The sequence below is a fragment of the Pleurodeles waltl genome, chromosome 9, assembly GCF_031143425.1.
Source record: "Pleurodeles waltl isolate 20211129_DDA chromosome 9, aPleWal1.hap1.20221129, whole genome shotgun sequence".
NCBI classification, from domain to species: domain Eukaryota; kingdom Metazoa; phylum Chordata; class Amphibia; order Caudata; family Salamandridae; genus Pleurodeles; species Pleurodeles waltl.
Genome location: NC_090448.1, coordinates 413,998,763 through 414,019,944, shown reverse-complemented (window position 1 = coordinate 414,019,944; position 21,182 = coordinate 413,998,763). Strand labels below are relative to the sequence as shown.

General features: G+C 44.0%; 1 long non-coding RNA gene across 1 annotated transcript in view; it reads left to right on the top strand.

The window, feature by feature from the left end:
• LOC138259446 (uncharacterized) overlaps window positions 1–21,182 on the top strand; it is a 63,808-nt gene that overhangs the window by 21,801 nt on the left and 20,825 nt on the right. Inside the window, exon 2 of the long non-coding RNA XR_011198734.1 lies at window positions 13,262–13,471. This is a non-coding gene — a long non-coding RNA (uncharacterized lncRNA). The remainder of the gene's footprint in view (window positions 1–13,261; window positions 13,472–21,182) is intronic.

The window sequence follows — 21,182 nt, the reverse complement described above, 5'->3', positions numbered from 1 at the left end:
TCACTTTGCTGAACCATTCCTTCCTGCACCATCAGTGGGCACTCCTGCTTCCAGTGTCCCACGTTTCCGCACAAATGACATGGCAACATCTTTTTCATGCCCTGCATGTCATTCTGAACAACCACAGTGCCTAAATCCGGACCGTGCGTCCTATCCATTCCGCGTCCTCTACCCCTCACTTGAGGTTGAAACATGACCGCTCTCTGTTCCAGCGGCATCAGCGGCACTAAAGCTCCTTGTACTCCTGATTGGGCTGCCTTAATCTGCATCACCATTGCTTTTTTTTTTCAATTTTTTTTTTGTTTGTTTCAATTCGATCTTATCACTACAATGTTTAGTATACTGTAGCACCTCATCAATCGGCTTTGCCTGCCAGCAAATCAAACAATTCTTAATCATCTGCCATACTTCTGGCCTCAACCCTTCTACAAATCTGAACACGAAATGTAACATATCTTTTGGTTCAACCGCTTCCTTGCGACTGTACTCTTTAAAAGCCTTCAGTAACCTTTCATAGTAAGTATGTATTGACTCTTTAGACTCCTGGACTGCCCTATCAATCCACTGCCAATCAGTGTTACTAGGAGAAATCCTAGTCTTCAGGAACTCAATCACCTTTATAATAATTCTTCATTACCTCAGGTGACGGTGCACCTGTAACCTTGCCCCTCTCGGGTTCACTCGTTGGCCAGTCTACTGCCCTCTTACACTCAACCCATAAGTTGGCTGGAACTATCTCCAATAGTGTTCAAGTCTTCCCACAGACATTTAGAGACCTTCACAAACCTCTCAGTCTGCTGATACCATTCAACTGGCTTCTCTCTCAACTTGGGATAATCATTTGTAAAAGACAATATGTCATTTCTGTGCCATGGGACATAAACGAATTGACCCCCCAGAATTTCTCTCATCGGAAGCATTTTAACTGATTTCCCCTTTCTCTGCTCCTTCTGGGGAATCTCGTTTGCGTTTCTCCTTTTTCTTTGTCCATCTGCCTTCCCACTTCTCTAACGCTCCCCAAATCTGTGCACTCTGCAGTAAGTCCTTTAAGTGTGCCTTCATTCCATCTGATCTCATGTGTTCAAAATCCTTTGTCTCGAAATCTAATCTGTAACTCTGTCTTAAATGCTTCGTTGTTTTAAGATCAATGTCCTGCTTTTCTGCCAATTCTGCTAACCTCTGGTATATTTTCCCCACCTCTTTTGTGATCCTTGGGCACAAATACCTCAGCTCTTCTTCAGTATAGGATTCTAACCTATTCAGTCCCATTGTTCCCTCGACTAACTCATTTGCCTCAATATTCAATCCCACTCGGTTCAGCTGATCTTCCAATTTCGATGCATTCTGAGGAGTAATTCTACTAGCCAACCAGTTATTCAACTGCTGAGGTGTTAACCCCTTTAATGAAATATTATTTGTATTCAGGACTGGCAGCTGCTGCGCCACTGTGCCCGAAGCTTGCCGTGTCCGGAGTCTCAAGCTCTGACTTGCATTTGAGACATTTATTGCATCTGGCAATGCCACAAAAGGACTAAAACCCATAGAAGGTCTACGTTCACCAAAACCCTGTCTTGTAGATGTCAGTTGTGTTGAATCTCCCGCTCCCCTTCTCACAAGACTCTGTGACATGTCAGTTGGTTCCCCTGTTTCTGTTTTCTTCTGTGCATATAAAGGTACCGCTGGACCAACAGTAATTGGTAACGATATTGCACCTGGAGCTGCCCTCGCACCTGCACCTTGTGCGAGTGGTACCCCCCCATTGCCTGATTCATAACTGGTGTAAAATCAGCCGAAGTTCCTGTCAACTGGGTAAACTTCGACATACCTGTGCTGAGGGTAACAACATTGGTGTCGGGTCTGTTTGAATCAAAATTGGCTTCGGAATCCCCTGCTTCCTTGGCACCATCTGTAAACATACTGGGTGGAAAATGTTCAAAACATCTGAATGTGTAGTAGGCTTTTTCAATAATGGCACTATCAATGTTGTTTTCCAGTCCTCAAGCAAATGTTTAATTTGATCTTTTCTCTTGCTTAAAACTTACACCCCTCCAGTGCAAGCTACCGGGGAAATACATTTTTCCCAATTTTTTTTTTTCTTTTTCCCCCTCCTCCTGAGTGTTGCCAGATATTGCAGTGAATGCATGTTCCCTAATACTCCACAGTTTAGTATGAAGAAAACTCCAAAGATTATGTTAAATCCAGGGAGCAGCAACTTCACCAGTCTTTCTTGAATGGAGACACTGAAAATAAAGGGGCATGGAACAAATCGTAGCTGCATATAACTTGGTACAGCTGTAGCCTTACGCTTATTACTTAAATGCAATTCTATTTGTGAAAATCGGTTAACTGAAAGCGCTTGAATACATTTCAAATTTCCCCCAGAGGTACTTAACACCTCCATAATGAATCCTAGAGAGAACCTTAAATTGCACCCATGATGGAGTCAGTAGCTTTAGGGAATTGGCCATATTACTAGAAATACCCCCCTGCCCCCACAGCAGATTGCACCAGTACTGGGAAACAGACTGCGAAACCGCTTTTAACTTCTTCACTTTTACTGTATGGGAGGCTGAATACATAGACACAGCTGCATTCACTTCCTTTCTACAAGTTCTGGATCAAGAGCAGACCCCAAAACATTTTCTACATTGGAAATTCTATATATAAAGTGCTTTTCATTTGTTAAAAAAAAACAACAAAAAAAACTGTTAGAGTATTCATACCATCAGGCGAAAACAGCGCAATAAAACACGCTGCAACTGAAAAAGGGGTAAAAGGCTGTTTTTAATAGAGCAGGTCAGGTAACACTAAAAATAACGTTGGCATAAAGCCTAACAAAACTATTTCATTACCTCACTAATACATAACAAAAACCACCTAACCCCACCCCCACCCTCTAATAAATTTGATTGTGCTTTCCCATATCACCTTGACCCAAAACCAGTGCCCCTGTGCCCTAGTATCACCTTCGTGTTGTTCCCCTTCCCCTCCATCCCTCTGGACTTTCTCGATATCCTTGCCCTCTCTTCATAGTGTTTCCATACGCCCTCCCAACCACTGAAGAGTCTTTCCTCTCCGCCTACCAGACCGTTCTACCAGCGGCAATGGACTAAGACCCATCTGCCCTATCAAAGCCTTATTAAGCAAATCTGATAAAATGCAGCAATCTTTTTCCAAAAATATAAAACAAACTAACTTTGGAAGGACAAAAGCAAAAAATATCAAGCACAAACTACAAAATGAGGAAAATGTGCCACTGAAACAAGGCAGGGTGGGAGGGGCATGAAAAACCAACGAGGCCTCACCAACCCAATGGCCAATCCCGCTTGCCATTGCACCATCCACGCAATATATACCCCGGGGGGGGGCGACCTGGCAAGCCCTTGCTCTCCCTCCTTAGCTACTTAGGCTTTCGGGGAATTTAAAGAAAGTTTTCTCATACATTTCTCAAGCAATGCCTAGTAGGTCTACAGTGGGGTTAGCTATTATTGTAATTTTAAGAGCCTTACCTAAAAAATTTAACATAAACTGCCTAAAACCTTGCAGTGCAGAAATAGCACAGTTCTGTTGGGTTAAAATCGGATGATTTGTGATGAGTGCCACCACTTGATTGTAACACCCCAGTGTTCTGTCCGCCTCTCTATGATGCCCATTACCAAAGCATTTGACATTTTTAAAAATACTCCTTAAATTAATTTTAAATGTAGAATTTGTAAGGATTCACATAACATATTTTTGAAGAGAATGTGTATATTGTAAATACATTCGTATGCTGCTCTAAAATATTAAAAATAACCTTGTAGCCAATTTTCTTTCAACATAAAAATCATCTGCCTCGGGGCTATGGGTGCTCGGGTCTCAGGTTCAGGGGGCTGCTGAGTGTTTTGTGTTTGATGCTGGGGGTGGGGGAGAGGTCACTCCACAGTTGTGGTAGGCCATTTATTGTGGTAGGTTGGGGTTTAGGCTGTATCTACGGGTTGGCCTTACAGTATGGTTAGTTCTCGTTGTTTTACTGTATTCCGGGGTGGGACGGGGATGGTGGGGGGGTATGTTTATGTTTACTGTTTATTCTACAGTGCGGGTGTTGGAGCGGGGTGTGCAGGCTGACTTTTTCTGTTTCATCTTGGAGGGGGGGATAGCATACAGCGGGTTGTGTCCGTTGGGTGGGGGCATCCACTACTACTGCCATGGGTTGCCTCATTAATTTTCTGACTTGGAATGTTCGGGCCTGAAAAGTTATTCGAAATGCTATAGGGTGCACTCGTTCCTTCGTAGGAATAAGATACATATTGCTTGTCTCCAGGAGACTCATATGTTGGACGAGGAAGCGCTTAAACTGGCCAAGAAGTGGCAGGGGCAGATGTTTTCATCCTCCTTTTCTTCATATGACATCTGTCTGGGTGGCCCCCGGGGTCCCCTTTACCCATGTGTACAGCGAGGTGGATGTTGAGGGTCGCTATGTCTTGATGGAGGGCATGTTGGATGGCCTACCCATTGTGATCCTTAATGTATATGCGCCCAACACGGACGATCCCTCCTACTCCAGAATACCTGAGATTTTAGGGGACAGTGTGGATAAGCCCTTGGTCTGGGCGGGTGGCTATAACTGTGTGATCAATGGGGAATTGGATCGCAGTCCGCCAAAGCTGGGAACCAAACCATTAATGGTACAATCCCTTAGAGGTGTGATGGTGCACTTGCGTCTCTGGGACGGTTGGGGGGGAACGACATCCTGATGGTAGGGAATATACCTGTCATTCTAGGACACAAGATACACACTCTCGATTAGACAGGTTTCTGGTGGGTGGTCTCAACAGCTCGCAGGTTCTGGAGGTTAATCATCTTGGTCGGTTTTTGTCAGATCACGCGCCGGTCCCGCTCCAGTTGCAGCGGGGAGAGACAGCCTCACGTTCGGCTCGAGGTTGGCGTATGCCCTCGAATTTTCTGACTGATCAGGGATGTTGGGAACGAGTGGGTGACACCATAAAACAGTATCTGGACATAAACTGGAACACAACTGCGTCCAGCGGCGTGGAATGGGAGGCTATGAAGGCAGTCATTCGGGGAGAGTGTATAAGCATGGTGGGTGGGATGCGCAGACAACTGGAGCAGGATCTTACGGCCCTAGAGGTGAAATTGGGGGAGGTACAGCGGCTTCCTCCTGACTTGAGCACCGCTAGGCGGGAAGAGCTTAGGTTGTACAAGGAGGTGAACACTTGTTGGGACACACTAAGCAGAACAACTCTGAGAGGGTATAGCAGCGTTTGCATCGAGAAGGCGACAAAACAGGCAAACGCCTAGCGTGGATCCTGAAACGGGAGGTGGAGGCTCCGCCAATACTGGGTATATGGGATACAGAGGGAGTGCTTTTAAGGGGGCGTGGTGACATTCTACGGGAATTGGCGTTCCACTTTCAGAGGGTATCTAGAGCTGGCACTAAGTCATCAGCAGGGGATGCGGAGCAGTTTCTGTTGCGATTGCCTATGTTGGACCCGGAGAGTAGGTATGCGCTTGACCTCCCGCTCACTGCAGAGGAGGTGGGAGAGGCAGTGAAGGCTTTGGCAAGGTCCAAATCCCTTGGTGGTGACAGTTTTCCTGTGGAGCTGTATCAGGCTTTGTCCTCCACACTTGGGGAGAGACTGTTGGAAGTATTTGATAAGGCGCAGGTGTGTGGCAGGTTGCCGGAAACCATGCAACAAGGCATAGTGTATTTATTGCTTAAGCTGGGGTGGGGGGGGGGGAGGGCGGATGCTGCGTATCCCTCTTCGTATCAGCCGCTAACCATGTTGAACTGTGATGTTAAGATACTCTGTAAGATCCTGGCCACTCAACTTAGAGGAGTGATTCGGGGTCTGGTGTATGAAGACCAATGTGGGTTTATGCTGGGTCGCAGTACATCCTTTAATCTGCGTTGCTTAGCACATGTTCTGCATGAGACTAAGGGAAAGGAGTTGGAATTGGCACTGGTGTCTCTTGACCTGGAGAAAGCGTTTGACACAGTGGAGTGGGACTATTTGTTGGAGGTGTTGCGGGGCATGGGCTTTGAATCCGTCTCTTGCGCATGGGTTCATCTATTGTACACTGCCCCGACAGCGTGTGTGCGTGTAGGGGGAGAGACCTCGGCTGTCTGGGAGATTGGCAGGGGTACACAACAGGGGTGCCTGCTCTCGTCTCTCCTGTTTGCCCTGGCAGTGGAGCCCTTGGCGATTTGGCTTCGGGAAGAGATGGTGCAGTGGGGGATACTGGTGGGTCGAACCGTACTTGTAATTTCTATGTATGCTGATGATGCATTGGTCTATATGCGGGATCCTCGTGTGTCGGTGCCAGAGTTTTTGCAGAGGATGGCGGTATTTAGGGCTGTTTCCGGTCTCAAGATTAAAATGAAAAAATCACTTCTGTTCCCTCTTGGGTCTCTTGTTGGAGTTCCTCCGGTCGGGCTCCCTGAAGTGGTGTTGTGCTGGGAGGTGGAGTGTTTTCAGTACCTGGGTATTTGGGTCGCTAACTCGGATGTGTATAACTCTCACAATACTGAGCGGGTAGTGGCGGGCCTGGAGCGCTTGGTTACTTTTTGGAATAAGTTGCCCCTCTCTGTTTTGGGTGGGGCCTCAGTAGCGAAGAGGGTATTTTTACCCCGGTGCCTTTATCTGGTACAGAACTCCTTGTACCCGCTGCCTGCGCAGCTTTTTCGACTCTTGGATAGCCTGTTGATTTCCCTAGTGTGGGCGGGCAGGCGCAGCAGGGTGGTGCTGTCTGTGCTGCAGAATGGCCTAGATGGGGGGGGGGGGGTTGAGAGGGCTGGCGATCCTCAACATCAGACATTATTATTATGCAGCGCAGCTACAATGTGCAGCAAAATGGTTGTCAGAGGTTTATAATTGGGAAAAGAGATTGTGTATTGGTGTGTGCGAAGGGCGATCCTTGGTGCACATTCTCATGTCCGGGGGCAGATCAGACCCGCTGCGCCTTATCTGGTGAGGACTACTGCTGGGATTTGGGAACAGGTGGTGAAGCGGGTACTCCGGCGGGCTCCCTTTGATAGGGAGTTAAGAATATGGGATCTGTCTCTGTTTCGGGATATGGCAAGGGCAATGTTGATGGAGGCCTGGAGATTGGGTAGTTGTGAGGTGGTCGGTGACCTAATGGTGAATTTCTTTCATTTGCTGAGGTTCAGGATTTGTTTGAGATGGGGCCTGGCCAGTTTCTACAATATGCCAAACTTGAGAGAGTAACCTGTGCGATCTAGGATGGTTTCGCGTTGGCCCCCAGGGCCTCCTTGATTTTGAACGGTCTTCTTAATTGGGGCGAGGATACGCACTTGATTGCTCGGTGTTACAGGGCACTGCGGGAGAGTCAACCGGCTGTGATTCGCACGGGACATACGGCATGGGAAGCTGATTTGGGGATACCTATTGAGGATGCTGACTGGGATGCGGCCTTATCGTTGGTCTGAACGGTCTCATGTAATCATAGGTTTAAATTGCTGCATTTCAACTTTGTGCACAGAACATTTATCACTCCTAGGAAACTAAATAAAATAGACCCAGGTAGAGGAGCCTGTTCTCCTCAATGTGGTGAGCTTGGTGCTTCTTTCCTACATAGGTCATGGTCCTGTAGAGCTGTACATGTTTTCTGGCAGGAGGTGACGGCGGCGATCACTGAGGTTACTGAGCTAGAATTGGAGGTCACTCTGTTGTTGTGTTTCCTGGGTGTGGAGCGCAGGCGGCGGGGTAGAGGGATTGTCTACAGCATGGGTACTCGCAAAGATTTTCTCAGGGGCCAACATTTTGGTCTGTGATGTGACCGAGGGCTGCATTGAAGCGAGCAGGGCGGTAGTCGTGGTTGGGGGTGTGTTGGAAGTAAGGTGGGTTTATGGGAGTAAAGCATAAAACATCTAGTGGCTGAAGTGCACAAAGTCAAACCAGAAAACCAGGTATTAATCTTGGCTTCCCCACTTTACCAAACTGTGTAATCCTATGCAATTTTTCATTCCACTTTCCCTCCATTCTCACATATAAAAGAACTAGAAACACAGGACTTCATGATGAGTGGTGTATGAAACTTTCTCCTGTGTCTGATTTAATAAACAATATTTTTGTTCATGTATAACACAAAACCAGGCCACTTAACCACTGACTTGCCTCTTAGTTCACTATTGTCATTGTTTCCAGGGTGGGGAAAGAATTAATGTTTCTAGATTCATGTTTTTAAAAATTCACTTTTTGAAAAAACAACTGCTCTGCAAGTTAATAAAATACACTTTTTCAATTCTGAAGAGACTTATCATATCTGTACCCTTTTGCTACAAGATGTCTTAAAAAAATTAAAGTTTTCCTAAAGTTAAGGGGTGCAGGACACCCTAGTGATATCCTTTTTTTATTTTATATATTTTATATATATATTTATATTTTTATATATATTTTTTTTTTTACTGCAATTAACCTGTAAATAAACGCCTGTTTAGTTAACATTTTTTTTTTTTTTTTAAGTTGGTGCTCAGTCTGATAAAAAGCAGCTCAGTGCTCCTATTGACCAGGGGGCCGTATGCAAAGGGCTGCATGCGGCCCCGGGATGTACTTTGAGTATCACAGGTCTACAGGATGGTACAGTTGGCTTTAGTACTAGCCAAGGGTAGAGTAGAGATTGGCTGGATGAGCGCGCGGACCCCTGCGGTCTCTGACTGGCTGCGGGATCTACTGGAGTGGGGGACGGCGGAGGAGCAGCACATGCGCATAACATGTAGCGATGAGAAGGTGCTTGCTGATGTGGTTGCTTGGATTGCACTTCTGGAACGGTTCACTGATGAGGAGGACGTCTGCTCTGTGAGCAGCAACGGGGCGGTGGGGGACGGGGAAACACACTCTCCCTCTTAGCACTTGTGATGACCAAATGTGGAGTTGATCTATCTTGACTTGTTTGTTATCACTGGCCTGGTCTCATTAAGTTGTGGGGCTGGGTCCTGGGATTGAGGGCCGGATTGGGGGGGGGGGGGGTAGTCTGGTGATGTCTTCACCGATAATGCAATGCTGTGTGCGCCCCTTTGGGCATCATATGTCTGTGAGCTTGCTCTGCTAAACCTGCATTGTGTTGATTTTTATGTTGGTCTGTAATTGTTCATTTGGGAAAATAAAAACAGATTAAGAAAAAAAAAACATAAAAATTATCTGAGCAACGGAATTGAAGACACAATGAGAAAAATGAAATCTCATAGCTCTGCTTATTAAGGGGGTGAAGAAAACATTCTCCCACACAGCTGTTAAGTAAAACATGAGCTGTTCTTAAAAAATATTGCTATTTTCTTATTTTAAAATCTAGTAACGTAAATGGGTAGTGAATGGTTAATCTGTAGAATCTGATGGGGAAAGGGGATTTTGGTTAAAGGAGGAGCCTCCTCAATAACTATGTTTAGCCTTTTTAAATAACATAATGCAATAAAACATTAGTTTCTTAACCTGACCACTAGTCTGCGACACCTGCTCATGGGGTCCGTAGCTGTTTAGAAAATTAAGTATTATTAGCACATTAATAAAGTGTATATATACACATTAAAAAGTGAATGTAAAAAAGGAAAAACATTAAAACTGTCTGTGAATGTTTTGAAATTGAATGCTAAAAATTAAGTTAGTAGCCTTAGGTTGATTTGTGGTAGCAGTACACGTACAGCAAACAAAATCTAATAAGAACGATCAGTGGCCTCAATTAAAGTGCTTGTATGTGCCAACAAAAAACGAGCATTAATTAGCTGCTAAAAACACAAACTTCTACACTAGAAATAAAAACAAATTTTGAAAATCCCCAACCTTTCCTAATCTAGTGAGATATGTGTAATGGATGTAACCAAATTGTGTAAAGAAAAAACTTGAGTACCTTGAAACCGCCTTGATGGAGCCCAGACTTCTCACCCATGCGGCCTCTGGAATCTCCCATCAACAATTGTTCCTCCTACCAACCCTTCAGAGCCCTGCTGCATGGTGCAGCTGTCCCATGTGGGAGGCTCCATGGAGCACCGAAACCATATCTGCCAATATTGAAGTCCTTGCCCTGCTGCTGGTGGCAAATCGAGTTCAGAACACCACACCTCACCCACCACACCACACAAAGCTGAGTATAAAAGGAATTGTTCCTGGCCCTGGGTCCAAACAGTACCCAGCAACTAATTCCTCCGATGGGTGTAACCACCCTTTAGTAACCTTTCGTAACCACATCTCCCCATGTTCATAGTCCCACTGTGGTTTATTCCCCTGTCTAATGTGTCTCTGTCAGGCACCTGTCTAGGGAAGTAACTCACAACGGAACATCCAAGGCATATGGCAGTGCCATTATGAATATATTTCTTCCAACACCAGGTGACCACTTATAGTATATTACAAACCACACGATAGGAGGGGGACTCCAAGAGTTACTTTAGCAAGGGCCTCCCACTCAGACACCGGTTTACCATCTCCCCCTCCGAATTCAGTGTGTCCTTAAGCCTTCGCATTGGCTATTGAAGTTGTGCTGCTGCATAGTAGAGTTCATAACTGAGGGCACTCAGTCCCTCCTCTTCCATTGCGGCGTACATTGTAGTTATGGTTACGCTATGCCTTCCATTTCCCTATATTAGGGAAATGAGCAGACGACGTAACTCCGTAAAGAAAGATTTCTTCAAGATAATCAACAGAGCGGCAAAGAAGTATAGGAGCCTAGGACTAGCATTTTTGCTATTGAAACCCTACCCATAGGTGGGAGAGACAGCTGTGTCCAAAAGGTGAGAGATTGTCAGATCGATGGCTGTGCCTTCCCCAGGTTCCCATTCACTAAGCCTTGTTCGGTATGGTAAATCTCCACCCCTAGATACTTAATGGAATTGTATCACCACTGCAGGGGGTCTCCTCCACCCATGTGCCGCTGGGCCTCCAGAGTTCGTAAAAACTGGTTCAAACATGACTTCCCCCAGTTAATATGTAACCCGGACATCCATCCGGTTGCCTAAGGGCATCATGACCTCCAGTAGTACCCACCTGTCTGCCTTCAAATAGATCAACCTGTCATTGGCATACATCAACATGAACTGAGGTCGTCCCGACATACAGATTCCTGACTGCTGCAGTCTTGTGTGTAGTGAACATGCCAGTGGCTCCATTGCTAAAGCAAAGAGCCAAGGCAAGGGGGGACAGCCTTGCTGGTGCCCACTCTTTGTTGAACCTTCCTGATATAGCCTCCCCTGTATAGTCTCTGGCTAATGGAGTCTCGTAGAGAATCCCAAACCACCGTCAGAACTCTGGCCCCACCCGAAGACTGTTTACAGGTATGGCCCCCCCAGGGTGTCGAAAGTCTTTTTTATGTCCAGGGGGCTACCCATCAGCTGGTGTCAGTCCTGCAAGACCAATCCATGGTACCAAATAAACGGTTTAAATTCAAGAACAAGTTCCTACCAGGAATTAAGTCATTCGCATCAGGAAGTATCCATGTGTGTGCCAGTGGTGTTGGTCTATTTGCTAGTATTTTCCCTAGGATCTTGAAGCCTAGGTTAAATAGGGAAAGGAAACGATGCAATGCCACCTCCAGTGGATCGCGCTCTGACTTTGGAAGTACTGGTATTGAGAGCTTCTGTCTGCGAAAAGTCTGCCCCGCAGTCTTGCCACTTCGTATACTCGCAAAGCCGAGGGGCCAGTTGGGCATTATACGTGGCATAAAACTCAGTGGGGAGGGCATCCGTCCCAGGAGTCTGACCCCTGGCTATCTTCTTCCTGTAGAGTCAGCAGGCTGCCCAACTCCTGCTTCTGTAGTGGATTAAGAGTGGGGGTCCTGATGTTATGTAAGTAAGATGTTATTGACTCCTGATATGAATGTCTGTCAGCCCTGTATAACAACGTATAGTACCTTTCAAACTCTCCATTAATATCCAGTTGAGAATTCATTATGTGGCCTGCAGTAGTCTGGATTGCCCCTAAAGGTGTGCGTGGCATGTTCGACCCCAACACTCAAGCTTGCGGGCTACTAGCCTTGTCACCTAGCTCATGTTGGTGTTTAATATATTCCTTGTAGTCGAGGGTGGATAGGCATCGTACTGCCTCTCTGTGTTCTGTTTTGATGGCCTTCAGTGCTTCAAGAGACTCCGGATTGGACACCCACTCTCCCTCCGTGGTCTTCAAGTGATTCTCAATTCCCACAATCTCTCTCCACAGCTCCTGTTTCATGCCGTACTGAGTAGTCATGGATACACCTCTTACTACCAACTTGAATGCACCCCATTCCACTACTGTGTCTGTAACAGATCCCTAATTTTCAGTGAAAAATGGAGTTGTGTTGTGAACTGCCCATCCATTAATGCCAATGGATGAAACCACCAGGTGGGAATCACCGGGCATGTGCAACCCCTGAGACTGTCACCAGCAATGGACATTGGTCTGATAGTGTCCTGCCAAGGTCCTCCTCATTCGTGCACTTAATAAGCAAGAGTCCACTGCCATTAAGCATTATCAGTCTGCATGTGTGAATCATGGAATGCTGAGTAGTGAGTAGTCTTGCAAGCATAGGTGTAGGGCACGCCAGATATCTATTGCTTGCATGTTAAGTGTCCATTATTTTAGGTGCTTGGTGTTAGTGTGCCTGGCTTCCCACCAGTGCAGGAGTGGATCTATCAGTCAGCAGATCCAGAGCACCATTAAAGACCCCACACCAGAAAACCGAAGAGAGCGCTGTGAGCAGGAGTACAGGCGTCGGAGGCAAGGGCAAGAGATTCTCACATTCTAAGTGTACACTGTGGCTAATATAAGAGGCTTCCCATCCAGTATGCCCCCCAGGATGACGTAGCGACCCTCTGAGTCTATTAAAGAGTGTTACACCACAAAGGTGACCACAGGGGCCACACATACAGGCAATCTTCATTCAGTTTAGATTTTTTTTAAAAAGTACACGGTCTGCAAAAATGCCGGAAAATTTCTTAGAAATGCATCAAAACGGTTGCAAAAGTTAGTTGATTTTACAGGAAAAAAAACCTTAGTTTAGCTTGTTAGTGGTAGAATTTTCAATTCTTCAAAAAGTCGTTTTGCTGGAAAAATATTCTACAAAGTTTGCAAACTTGACAAATACCACTTCAGAAAGAGCCTAGTATGTAAAAGTTGCCAGTTTCTCTTGGTGAACTTTAAAGTTTGTCGCCCATGATGTGGTTGCTATTTGTCACACCTTTTGATACGGTACATAATTTTAATGTAAATGATTGTCATTCGTTCTGTGGTTAAGAACTTAATGCTGAGGGTCTGTTTTGCTGTTTCCTTTTCAGTACCAATGTAGCATTTTTTGGAAACGGAACTCCTTTTCAGTTTCTTACTACTTTTCCCTCCAGTCGTCTGGCTGCGACCATGGCATGTGAGCTCTTCCTTCTGTCCTCCATTTGGTTCCTGTTCGTTATTTTCTGGATGGAAACAATCAGCGTTTGGCTTTTCCTGTGTAACTTCTATCAAGACCGAGCATTTTACCACTGGGGGGAGAGGTCAGTAAATCAATTATCTGTGCCTTGTTTGCTTGTGTCTGGTGCATTTCCAATTAGTGTCCATGAGAAGACTCCTCATGTTCCCAAAATACTGCAATGATGAGTAAGGTTGTTTGATTCAGTCATGAAGATACTGAAGTAGGAGCAGCGAGTTTAGGGTTTTGCCTCCGTTATTTAATCTGTGTTTTCCAGTTATGGATTTGAATATTTTGTTCCCTATAACTTTTATAGACCATTCTCTTTCTTCCAAATGTAATCCTGGATAAAGTCATAGGATTTCAGGTTTGCCAATAAAGGAAAAATCTACTTGCCTTAATCTCAGATATTAGTTCTGAATGAGGTTCAGTAGACGCATGGTTGAAAGTAAGAATGTTGATGAGGGATCCTATTAATAGTTTTAAAAAATGTCTAAAGGAGAAAACACATTGTCCTTGAGTGAATGACTGCATGGTTGTTATATTTAAGGTCTTTTTGTTCTAATCAGAAATAGATGTGATTAAAAAACGAATACAAGATTGTAGTGTAGAAAGTCGCATATCAAATTACTGCTAGTATTTTAAATATTGAAATGTATTCCTCTCTTTTGTCTCTGATAAAATATGTCTATAAGCTTCATCACCACTTGGAGCCCGTCAGTGGACAACAGATTACCGCAAGAAAATGAAATACACAACAGTGTCCTTCAGCATTCCCACAATGCTTCACACAGATACATAGCACGATCTAACGAGCTGCTTACAATATACTCTTTCCCTAACCAATACATCGGTCATCTCCAATACTGGCTACTATCCAATAAGACTCCCTTGTTAAAAAGCACTAAACCCATCAGACATAGTTGCAACAGTCACTTTGGACTCATTAAAAGTGAATCTCAGCACCATAAACTGTGCCAGATTCTGAAATTAGTTCAGGGCCATGCACATCGATGTAATGCACTTAATGTATTAGTATAGCCTTTTTGTTCTTTATGATATTGTTAGTTACGCAGATTAAAATACTTTTTGCAGTTTTCTCTTGTGGTAATCAGATTAATCTTCTGTTTTAATATTGTGATTCATTTAAACCAAGTGCAGAGTTAAGTTTTTATGCAAGCAAGAGCATTCAGACATCCTGCATTATTCCTATTAAGGAGTGTGTCTTGTGTGATTCAGAAGAAACAATGTTTTGAGACTTATTCAGCAGGTGAGAGATCCCGAGGGACACTGATACAGGCTAGCTGTAGAGACATTTAGCAATATTTCAATGCATCCTGAGTAACTTGTAATATTTAGATGGTAGCAGAGTTTTTCTAAGAATTCAGGATGCAACAAGTGAAAGTGGAACACAGTCAGAGGACCCAACTATCCTAAGACAGAAGCAGTCAGCGAAGACACTCGGACTGCGGATTTCACAAGGGTCTAGCAAATTTCACACCCCAGCTGTTGCTCGACCAACATTTTCAGTCGAGAATAGAAAGAACACTCCCTGCTGACTTGGTGAATGCTTTAGTGCTCATAATGCACAAGAAGGAAAAAGAAAGGGATGAATGGACTTCATGCCAACCGTTTTCCCAGATAAACAATGAAACAAAAGTACCCGTGAGTACACTGACTGTAAAACATCACACACTAACACACACATACTAGTCTGGGTTCCTGCCATCTAGATCCACTATTTAATCTGCGCCTATTATAGAACAATCATTGTGTGCTAAGAGTCAGGGAGCCACTGCTGTTCACATCATTAGATACAGACAAGACCTTTGACTCTCTCAAATTGCATTTAATGATTAAAGTCCTGCTAAATATTGGCTTTGGACCATATGTTTTATATAATTGGTACATCTCCTGTCTGCTGCTCCTCAGGTGAATGTACAACTTAATGGCTCAGAATTGTGGATATTTCCTATGTGTTGCAGTGCCAGGCACAGATGCCCTATATCAAGAGCACCATTTGCTTTGGTAAGCAAGCCACCAGAAGACTGGATACAGACAGATGTGTTAGTAAGCGGGTAGAAATGTAGTATAGGACTTGATGAGAGGATATTGCTGTAAGCAGGCAACCTTGTTTTCTATTTGGCTATCTACCTACGTATTATTAAACAGAGGGGAGCAATAGAGAGGGAAAAAAGCCTCAAGGTCACCCTCCACTCGCAATCACCAGGCAACAGAAGCCCTTGTAATGTGTCACACATCCAATAAATGCTTATGGGGTTCCCTCTTTTTCTTAAATTTCAAGCAGGGAAACTGGTTCTAGTACATATCTATGATCCATTATGCATATTTAATTAAAAACGGACCCCTTGCCCCTCGGTGAATACTAAACATAAAAGAAAACTGTGAATATAGGAAGTGCCTCACATAAGCAACAAGCGATTGGCAAATTCTCACCAACTTGCTCACTCTCTCAGCATCAGCACCTTTCCTATATAGGGAACAGAACCAACACCAAAGCAAGTGCAAAAAGAGTGTTTGTGTGTGTGTTTGTATAACCTAAAAACCTCTATCATTTGTGTACCACTCATGGTAGAGGTTTTTAGGATACACACACATTTATCGGACATGTGGCGCATTACAAGGGCTTCTGTTAGTTGTCGACTCTCAACGTAGACAGGAATTCATACTTGGAACAGATAGAAAATAATCCAGCTTCCACATTAACTGGGAATCAATCTCTCCTTTTTCCCACATGGCTTTGGACACCACCAGTAATGCTGCTTGTGCACAAGTGGTTAAAACTGTTCACTTAAGATATCTAAGGATATTTATATTACCTGACTATGATAGGTTCTACACCAATAATTTAAACTGAGTACTGCTTAAACTGGATTTTATGGTCCAACAGTAAAAGGGATTCGCACTGTCCGTGCTGGGGTCACAGGCTTTGTTTAAGATGGTCGCAAAAAGAACAATTGATGGACGGAATGCAGTTCGGGCTGGACTGTTCCCATGGGGAACAGGGTCAAGACTGATTTGCATATGGCTGGGTCCAAACTGGAATGGCATGGTGAGCAAATAAAACAGTGGATTAAACCCAGATCTGTGACTGGGGGTGAATGTTTGATTTGTTCTGCATTCCGTCCATTAACTGGTCTTTTTGCATTTGTTTAAGATAGTAGCACTGCCAAATTTCCTGCATATATTGCAGAACTCACCTTATAATGTGTCTGCGAAATACTTTGAAATGTCTGTATGGATGGCCTATTTAGAACACTGCTCAGGCAGTGAGTTGCCCCTAGAATTAAACTGGCCAGACCCTAGAAAGCAGTATGAGCAGGTAGGATTGCCCTCCCTAACATCAAAAAATATACTTTGAAGTGCCACAACCAGTAACGATCAAGAACTGGACATTTGTATCCTTAGATGACCCAGTGTTTCGTCTAGATAGATTGGCGATGGGTTAAATGGGTTACCCTCACGTCATGTATTGCTGATGTGAGACCAATGATCTAACCTCTGTCAGCTCTAACAGTGAATACCTGGTCGCAGCAGACCAGCAAAACTGAGTGGTTTGTCAGTTTGATTCCAAGGATACCACTGTGGATGGAGGATACCTTAAAAGAAACCCAGGTCCTTATATGATTTGCTGCTTGGGAAACTCTCTGGATAGAGTCCCTGGGGGACATACAAGGCAAATGTGGTGTATAGTCATTTGACCAACTGCAAAAAGAATGACCAACATAGCTCTAAAGTACTTAAATGTTTTTAACTGAAACACTGTCTGATGGCTGATACCAGGAGGGAGCTGGATAATCTTCAGAAATCACCATTGAAGAGAAGACTATTAGATTGCAGAATACATACCAAAGTGATTCATACAGCACCCTGAAAGATTGGCAAAGCCTTAAAGCAAGATGGGGAAAAAAGATATAGATCCAATTGTAGATGGCAACTTGGGAGAGGCGCTAGGATTACCATGGGAAGTCTCAATTACATTGGGCTTCAGCCCAGTACTTTTAAAGCTCCTTCACAGGATATTTTACACCTGCTGCCAGTGATGGAATTTTTAACAGTTGCAACAGAGATGTGGGCAGACCAGAATGTTTCTGCAAACTATTTTGGAGCTTCCCCGGTATTGAGAAATATTGGAAGATGATTATGAAGGACCTAGAAGGGATTCTGGGACTCTTCTCAAATCTGGGGCTGTGCACAACACTTCTGCTTATTTGGGAGGACCCTGATGCAACAATATATCCAAAGCTATTTATGAACCAGGATAAGATAGAGACACAGCCAACCATAGAAGAGTAGTCATTCCATGTGGACTGATGCATGGAGGTAGAAAAAATGGTATATATGGGTAGAGAATGTCGAGATACGATTTAAAAAAAAAAAAAAAAAAAAGGTATAGGGAGAAAGCTGGTTATCAGCAATGGGAGACGTTGACTGTGGATTTTTCTGGGCCTTTTAATCTTCTACTGTTAAACATGTGATATCCTATAGTGGTTACAGATTTCTTCTCTAAAAGGATGTAATATTAATTTCCTGATTCTGACAGCAATGACAGTGGTATCACATTTTTAGATTCAGTTTAGCCACTGAGGGCACATCTATGCCCATTCCACTTGCAAGGGTACACCTTTAACTTCTAATTACGTTGTGAAGTTTGTGTCGTGACATTGAGCATTTACAGGTCGCATTGTGTAGCCCCACCTTGAATGGTCTTTGTAGAAAGGATGAACCAGTTTGTGAAAAATGGTTGCAGACTGCTTTGAAGGTTGGCTTGGATGTTGAAATCGAAGGGTGTAGAATTCTATTTCCACCCCACATAGCACTGTACGGGTTTTCCCTTCTGAGATGATGAGAGATCCCAGGTCTGGCCTCCATCACAGATTGTTTCAGGGTGTGTCTGGTGATGGCAGTGGCAGGTTGAAGAATGTCAAGTGAGTTAAAGAGTGGTTAAAAAACAAGTGGTGGCTGTGGACTAGTTTCATTCCATAACAGATGCAAAATCTGTGGATTTGTGTTGTGGTGATTGGGTTTTGATTAAAAGAAACGGAGAGAGAAAAGACCAAGCACAAATCATAAATCATGCGTCTTTTCAAAGTGGTGGTTCATGTTTAGTTTGGGCTGCATGGAGATGTGGTCCTGGTTGTGAGAATGTATCTACTGGGGGTTCAATAGAGAATGTATTTCATGGCGCAAAGATGGGTCTCATTTTTTGGTTCTTGGAAATGGTGGTATACATGTTGACGGACAGTCCTCTGTATCTACAGCCCCTTCTGTTATGAGAACACGGAGCAACCGTGTTTCAAGGGTTCCATCAAGATTTACATACATTCACCTATGTTAAATGTGTTATTGGTTTTGGATTTCTGTCCTTTTCTGTGTTTGAGGAAGAGGGGAGATAATGTAATTTGGCCAGTTTGTATTTCTCTTTACTGTGGTACATTCTCCCTCTCTATATTATTGCTGCTTACCTTACTGGAAGTTTGAATTCCTCTGAGTGTGGATATTGACCACAGTTTCTGAGCCTTAGCAACAACATTTCACTTCTGGCAGTTGTTTCTTACTCCTGATTGTCGCTGATGTTGCTCTTCAGTTGTGGGCTCTCATATTACATCAAACGTATCCTTTGGCCATTCAACAGCTGTGCTTGCCTCCCTGATTTCTGCTGCAACTGCAACACTCTAACCCTGTGCTTCTGTGCAGTCTGTAGTTGCATCCAGAAAAGACACCTGAATTCTGGAGTCCCTCCTGTAAGTGAGAATGTATTTTTCTTCTCTCTATGGCCATGTTTTATTGATTGAGAAATCCATCAAAATCTTGGTTAACTTGGCTCTAGGGCACATGTTTAGTAACTGTAAAAGTAGTGCAACAGACATATCTAACATTAGCCACGTACAAAACGTGAGGTAGTTGAGGTCTGTATCACCATGTCCTAGTACTAAGTTTATTCTGACTGGAGAGTAACACAGGTCTTACTTCTCAGCCTCCAACCATACCCTCCTCCATCAAACTGCACTTCACCTCTGAACTCTGTCACTACCTTCCTCTTTCAACTGCCCTTCCATGTGAACGTTCTCTACTCCCATGTTGGTCATCGTTGGGTTCACCGTTACTAATCACCATGCATTTGCATTTTTAAGCTGCGTCCTTGGAATCAAATCTTCTTCATATAGCCACTCGAGTATTTCATGCACTTCAATTATTGTCAACATTGTGTTGTCTTACAATTGCTTTTTCCAAATATTGCAACTGTATTTTAATTTCAAAGTTTGCACACTGTTGTTTACAAATGTTGTGTTTTATAAATTAGTGGCTGCCTTAGGCTGGTAGTAGGTGCATGGGGCAGTTTACAGCTATAAAAAAACAAGCCTGTAGTTTATTTGAGAAATTATCATTTCATGTTAAATCCAACTGGCTCCGGTGGCCAGCTCCCTATCTCCTTGGACGTGCCTCCAGCTGGTGGTGAAGTAGAAAGCTGATTCACCAGAAGCTCTGTAGACTAGAATAAATGAACTACCTGAAACGCCAGTGCAAACTGTTCCACACAGTTTGTTTCTGTCAACCCACATCAGGTATTTGTGACTAACTGATGAGGATTGGTACCTGTTGCACTGGTCTAATCGGCTTTTTTCCTGTCTGTGTTTTCTTTCTGTAGTGTGGGACCTTCTCTCACCCTTTCAGCCAGTGCCATAGAGAGAACAGATACTATCACAAGGGGAGAAATAAGGAGGCTTTTCTCACTGCACTTCAACCACAAATCATCATCATCATCATAGGGTGCGGTTAGAGCTTGTACGGCTGGCTGGGTGGGCTCACTTACTCCTCTCTGTCTTGCTAAGTGTTCTTTGTCCTAGATGATCACCTAATCCTCAGAATTTTAAGATATTGAATGAGGTTGCCTCACCCTCATAATGTGGCATGCTTCAGCATTGGCCACCTCGCCCCACACTAATATGATGGTTCTCCCAGGACAGACTTGACCTCATGGTTGATGAAGGAGTTCTTTAGATCTAATAATTTTCTGTATAAAGTTCTAGGGATCCAGTTATAATCTACTAATACCTCTGAGCATTTCCTTTATTAGCTGGTACCTAATGAATTCCCTTTATTAGGTAGTACCTAGGATATAGATAATTATACTGTAAAGTATAATTGGTGGATGCTATTTGGTGCAATGTCCCCTGCATCCCTTTGGTTTGCCCACATGTTTTCCCTCTCTGTAGCCATTCACTGGTCTCGATCAATAATAGAGCAGAGTCTATCAGGGGCTCAACAAGACATCCAAGGAATAGATGTCTATGTGATAATCAAGTCTTGGTTTAATCACTTGCAAAGTTCAGACTCATTGATGCCCCAGGGTCCCTGTACCTTCCACCAGTACAGGTTTATTTCCAAGATTGATTGCAATAACTCCCAGTTGTTGAAGTGGCGTGTTACCCTGCAGATCTTTCATGTAACTCATGCGTTCCCTACAGTGATCTTTGACTCTTTGCTTTCATTCACAGCCCTCATCTGGAAATGACTTACAATGTGCTTTGGTACCTTAATGCTACTGAAGAAGCTCAAGCCACTATTCCTTGATTCAGCTTCTGGAGATAGCCCCTCTGGGCCTGATCCGCTACACTCTGGAATAACAAACCTCTAGTACCACAGTCCAGAATGTTGCTGCATTACTCATAGCATTCCTTAAGAGCTGAAATCATACACACTCATAATGTGCACACTGCTAGCTTTATGTTTATTAGCATCAGGTGAAATTCAATTAGGTATGCCTCTCCCAC